The following is a 6,460-nucleotide window of genomic DNA, read 5'->3' as shown; positions in this document are numbered from 1 at the left end:
TTATTCTGACTTAGTGCCTCCCACTGGTTTGTTTTCAAACTAGTACAAGGCCATTGTTCAGAAAAAATATCCGTATGAAAAGGCATAAAACCGAAGAAAGAGAACCTTGCAGTCCTCATCTGAATGGCCTCCTAGGTCACAAGGCCCCCATCAAAATGTACAGTGAAGGGGGAGAAAGATGCATCTACATACATAGAAGATATTCATATGTTTATGTCTATATAGAACCCTTACTTCTGCCTTGGACCAGGCCTTTGAAAAAAGACAATTTGCATTAACAGTAGGCCTGACTATGCAGCACCATTCAGATTTCTATGTCATTTTTTGTGCCATGCTTTCAAATCATAACACAGCAAGGCAAAAAAAAAAAAACAAAGAGCCACAAACCACAGCATCTGTCATGTACAGAGTCCACCCTGTTTTTCACAATAAAAGTTGCATATGTGTTCATTCATCATGAAGTCCATGAGCTTTTATACATGAAGGCAGGCCTCAAGTTCCTCATCTGTCTAGCCCAGAGAGTAATGAGATCAGACGTTATCCTGGATCAGTCTCCAGGAAAGTGCTGCCTCATCCCCCGACTTCTCTGTTGTGATAGATTCTTTGTACCTGAGTTGACAGCTGCTGTCTTAACCCAGATGCATACCATAAAACATCCTTCAGGGCCTTATACAAGAGGAAGGTGACCTTGAACCTAATGTGTTTATTTAGTGGAGAGAAGTAAAACTGTGAAGGTAAGATAGGTCACATGCTCATGAAAATTTCTGTACTTGATGAGAGATATTTTTGACAGCGCTGAAGAAGTCAGGAGAACAACCCCTCTGTCTGGGATTCAGACATCAGCAGGGATGCACAGGCACCTCAAGGGCACAAAATACCACACAGCAGCAACATTCTTACTTTCTGCAAGCTCCCACTCATATCACCAGAAACAGATCTTTCATGATATTATCCCTGCCTTTGTTGTAGCTTGTGTGTACTAGAGGAAATGCTGGGAAAAGGATGGCAGTAGACCTTGAATGCATCTGACATAAATGTTACTTCACTTTATAAATAAGATAAAAGAAAGCTTATGATTGATTATGTTCATAAATATTTGTTTCCTAAGGAACAATATCCTCCTCAAAAGGAGAAGTTAGTAATTGAAACTTCATTCAGCTTTTCAACTTTTTTCTTTTCTTACACAGAGACTTCTCACAAAAATAGAGTTTTTAATTCTCCCATTGGATATTTAATAAGAGATTATTATTGACTAGCTACTTAGGCCTAGAAGCAAAGATTTTTATTTCCAGTTATCATTTTTTTTCAGCTCTTCCTTTTGGAGTTTGGAGCAAAACTGGGTTACAAGAGCATGCAATTTAAAGACTGTATATGATTCTTGGCATTAGCCACATAACATCTACTTGTACACTGAAGCAGTATCAAAATGTACCTGGCATCATGTTGGTATTTGGCATCCATGATGTTTTTATCTAGAGAAGATATATTAGAGACATAGCTTCCAAGGATAGAAATCAGACTAGGTAAGGGTCTTCTAAAGCCATTGGACAAATACAGAGCTAAGGTTTTTGGGGGTGGTTTTTTGTCTCATGTTATACACAGATCCAGTATTTTTATGTGTTACATACTAAAACCACTGCAAACAGTGCAAACTCATGAAAGCCTGTGAAAACTTTGAAGCTGGTTGGAGTTAGTAGATGCATTCAGTCTGGCAGCTCCTAATAACATCATCAGCTGTTTGCCTGGTTTTAATCCATGATGTTAGATGTTAACATCTTACTACCCTAAGCAAATGGCTAATACTTCAAGCTAGCAAAAATATTGGTCTTTAGTATTCTACCCATCTACTAACACTTAGTTCTAGACCTGTGTTTTTAGGTAAAGCACATTTCATGACTGATATACTGATATCTCTATGCATGGCTATAGATTGAAAGAAATATGCTTTCTTCATTTACGTTTGCTCAGAAGTAGTATCTCACATGTTGTAAAATTATGGAAAAGAATAACTTGTATTTTTAAGATATGCTGGCAGACAAGCTGATATGGGGGAGTTTAGTGCCTACTACCATCCTGGTTTTGATGCATCTGTGACAATTTTCTGTGATGCAGAAAATACTTCACAGGCCTAAAATGGTACCTAAAACCACTCTTGAAAGAGGCCAAATCACCAAATCTCATTTAGAATTAAATAGTGGGACAGTTATTTTCATTTCAGGGCATTCTCTTTGTTTTACATCAGCAACTGTCTCTCATGACTGAAATATCATCGGTTATTCCAGGATAAGGAACCAGAGTGTAGCCTCAGCTTTTTCTTTTTGGACTTAAATTCCTTTTTAATTCCATAGAAATGATTCCCCAAAACCTTAGGATTACTGTTAGCTGTCCAGGATTCCATCAAATTTCAAAAATATTTTTAAGCCTGGACACAGTATTCCCAAGCGTGAGTAAAGTTGCATGAAGCAGAATTATTTTCCTGTCCTTAAAAGTCATATTCTATTTATATATCTGGTACAATACTAATTTTTTTGCAACTTCATCACATTGTGAACTCCTGTCTCATTTGCTCTCCATCACCCTCAGGACTTTCTCTGCATTTCTGCAACTTTGATTAGGGAACTGGCCTTAAGTAAAAATAACCAACTCAATCAGCCCTTACCCAGAATTTTGAGAGTTCAGACAATCAAGCAGAATATTCCCCTACTCTCCCAACTCCATCTTCTCTAGTCACACTGCAAATAAGCACATTTACTCCCACCACACAGTAATCCTATTATAATTACTTCTCAGAAAGCCTTTGCTGTGGGTTGAGAGGAAATAGAGAAGAACATAAAAAAAAAACTGAGCCAGAGGCTCCGGTCCTATCAGGGAAAGGTTAAGTGTTCCTTCAAGGCACAATGCCACAGTCCTGCCATTCTTTATACCTCAGAGTAGAAATAAGAACTGCTGCTTTATTATCTTTTGCTCCAGCACCTTTTAATTAATAACTCCTATCTGAAGCATTTTGTAACCATCTCTGGTTTCCCTCAAAGTGCCACACAGCTGGAAAATTCCTGCTTGGTGGCAAGTGGACTGCTTTCTTCTGTTTGGCAAGGGCACTACACTATTAAATTTGGAGTATCCTGAAGATGTATTTTATATTGTATTTCTGCAATCAATACCATTAGAAACTTACACATAAAGCAGAGCAAGACGACATTCTTAGTTGATATGATTCTAAAAGTTGATGCTTCATGAAAATCAAGAAATTAAAAAAACCCCCACTTTACAACATGATTTACTTTTTACCAACAAGGTTAACTGCTGCAAATTTAGCTTCCTGGTTTGTAAGGCGGTCTCTCTGCTGCTGACTGCATTCCTACCAAGCAGCAAACTTGTGAAAAAGGAAGCACTACAGTCAGCTTGTTTCTACTCATGTTATACTGCACATGCTGATAAAGGCAAAGGGATGCTCATCCCTGGGTTTTTTCCAGACTTGGTTAGACAAAGCCATGGCTGACCTGATTTATTTCCAGCACAAGTTCTTCTTCAAGCAGGAGACAGAGTAGATGGCATCCACAGGTTCCTTCCAAACACTTCTGGGAATCTGGTCTGCCTGTGAAAGTGGTAGGAAAGTCAGTTGTATCCCCGTGCTTTATAGATGTCAAATACTGAATATGGCAAGAGGAGAAAATGCATCTAAAAATAAAAACAGAGTCAAAGGATGCTTTGTTTTTCCTGACTCACAACAGCAACAGCAACAAGAGCCAGGAGCAGGCAGAAAATACAAAAGATCTTTTTCTCTCTGGCAGCTTGGGTGGGTGACTCACAGCAAGTAATGAACTGTTTGCATACTGCTCCTGTCAGCATTGAGCAAATTTGCCTTTGAGCCCTGACCTGAGCCATGTAACTGCAGACAGAAAGAGGGAGGTTGGCTTCTTCCTAGCAGTTTCATCAATAAGACATAATGCCAAGGACAGCTGAGGACAGCAATCACTGAAACTCAGACTTTTGCAAAGCAGATAAAAACCAAGTGATGGGAAAGCAGGTTGAGAACATCCCAGCATTCTCATCTCCCACAGTTGCTCTGAATTGCATCATGCTGAGTCTCTCCCAAGACTTTTCTCCCCAGAACTCAGAGTGCCTTTGGATCCGTCTACACCTACCTACTTCAAGTCAGAAAAAAAAATATGATGCATGTTCTTGTACTTCTTTAGCAGCTAAGCTCCCCAGCAATATTGACAACTTTTGTTGTGACTTCTAACTTACAAGCCAAACCTAAAGACGGAACAAAGGCAGCGTTTGTTTGTGGGGAGCAGGAAACAGGATTTGAGTATGATTTTGTAATTAACTCATTTTTGTCCAGGTACTATATATTGTAATTGCACACAATCACTGGGGCATTGATGGCACATTTCACTGAGAGTGCCATGCATTTTCACAGTGCTTGTATACCCAGAGAAAGCTGCTCACATTCACACTCTTCCAGAGCAATAGGAAGACAAGATCTTGCTGTAAAGATTTGGTTTTACATTTCCACCTGTGTTTTCAAGAACTGATGCACTTGTGCATGAGCTAAACTTGCTATTACATTTATTAGACGTACACAGTTTAATTTTATTTCATTAGACCTTCATCTGTGGGTGCTGGCTTTTAGTCCCCATAGCTCAGACACCACCATACCAGTGTCTTGCTTCTCCATGTAAATAGGATTTTTCATATATATGTAAAAGGAATGAGCAGTATGGCTGTGACATCTGCTCCAGTGCAGCTGTGGCTCCAGCTGATTTTCTTCCCTGGGGTAAATGAGCAGCACAATACTTAGATTCTGGGAGGGGTGGAGGTGGTGGGAGGGTGAGTTTAATGTAGATGGTATCTTCATAAACACCAATAATATCAGTCAATGGTTTTCAAACAAGTTTTTTCACAAGAAGTATAATTTAAGAAGCATTCCCAAAATTTCTCAAGCTTAAGAATGACAAACCTGGGTTTTCTAGTCTTAACTGTGCACAGGGTGTTACTGCTTGCACACCAGGCAGAACAGGAGCATCTGATGCCTGCTTTGCACGGCTCAGCTCAAGGCTAAACACAGCCACCTCTGCATTGTGCAGGCTTTATGACTGGAAGGTTTCCCTAATGAATTCACCAACAGAAGGACCAAAGTGACTGTTAATATTCAATGCAGGGCTGGTGGAAGCTTTGAGGTTCATACCCTGAAATGGATCCTTCTTTCCCACATTCTGGAAACAGCTCAGGAAGTGGCAGTGCACTTTCCTCTTTCCTGAGGACTTCCTCCTTTATGTTAAAGAATAATATATTTTGAAAAGAGGTGCTTTTATTCCATTCTGAAACAGTCCTTCCGAAGAAGTCCCTCCCCTGCTTATGCTTCATGACCCTCTACTTCAAGTCTACTTCAGTTCAGTTTTAAGAACATCAAACTTAGAGCTGCACATGAAGTAAGATGACCTATGGATGCTGAGAACACACATCACAGGACCTCCTGTGACTGTGGTGGATTAGTCCTAGTGAACACAGTGTGTCCTTTCACCACTCCTGAAACGGCCTGCAGATGCCATTAGTGATCCAGCTGCCACCCAGGCATTTGTCCATTTGAAACTGTCCCTGACAGATAAGAAGCTACTGAAAAGCACTAATAAGAAATTAATTATTTTTAATTCCAAATAGGATAGATCAGAATCTACGACTTTAGCATGAAGGAGAATGAGTTCTGTGAACTTCCTACCAGAAGTTCTAAGGAAAGCTGCATGGTATCAGCAGTTGCCTCCTTTCTGGCAGCCAGTCTCTGCTCAAGGTCAGGTAAGGGCAAAATAAGCAAATACAAATGTAATTGTTTGAGGAAAAGAAGAGGCAACCCCAACAAGACTTGGAATTTTAACTGACATGAAAGGAGTTTATGTTTATCTTAAAGATGCAAATATTGGTAAATAATCATATATGTTTTCATTTGAAGATAGAACCACTGATCTGTTTGCCCTTGCTATGTTGTCTAATTGAACACGTATCTGGATGATTTGATTTAATAGTGTCCTGGCATGTGATCTTTCCTCCTCTTGATTTCTATTTCTCAAATGTTTAGAGTATATTAGAAATCAGTTTGCAATTCTTTTTTCTGATTGTGGACCACTCTTACAGTATCTCTTTTTATTTTTAACACATTATGAGCTTTAGATAAATGTTCTATTCCTCTGTTTTCTGTTTTCTCTAAGTACTGTATTTATTTGGTTACTTTTCATATACTGGTAAGAAATCTACAGATTTTACTTACAGGAGATCTGCAAGTACTGTAATTCAGCTTCACCAGTATAAATCAAAAAAATCTTTGTGAAACTGCAGTCTCATAAGTATTACATTCACTTAGCCTATAAACTTAAAATCAATCTGGTGAAATCTAAAAAGACAGATATTTAATATAAGTTTTTTAATTTCTGCTTTTTTTCTGTGGTTCATTAGATTACTTTCA

The sequence above is a fragment of the Corvus kubaryi genome, unplaced genomic scaffold (assembly GCF_017639235.1).
Source record: "Corvus kubaryi isolate FWS band 111438036 unplaced genomic scaffold, C.kubaryi_AGA036_p1.0 137, whole genome shotgun sequence".
Classification (NCBI taxonomy): Eukaryota; Metazoa; Chordata; class Aves; order Passeriformes; family Corvidae; genus Corvus; species Corvus kubaryi.
The sequence above is the reverse complement of the archived record's forward strand: the minus strand, read 5'-3'. Positions refer to the sequence as shown.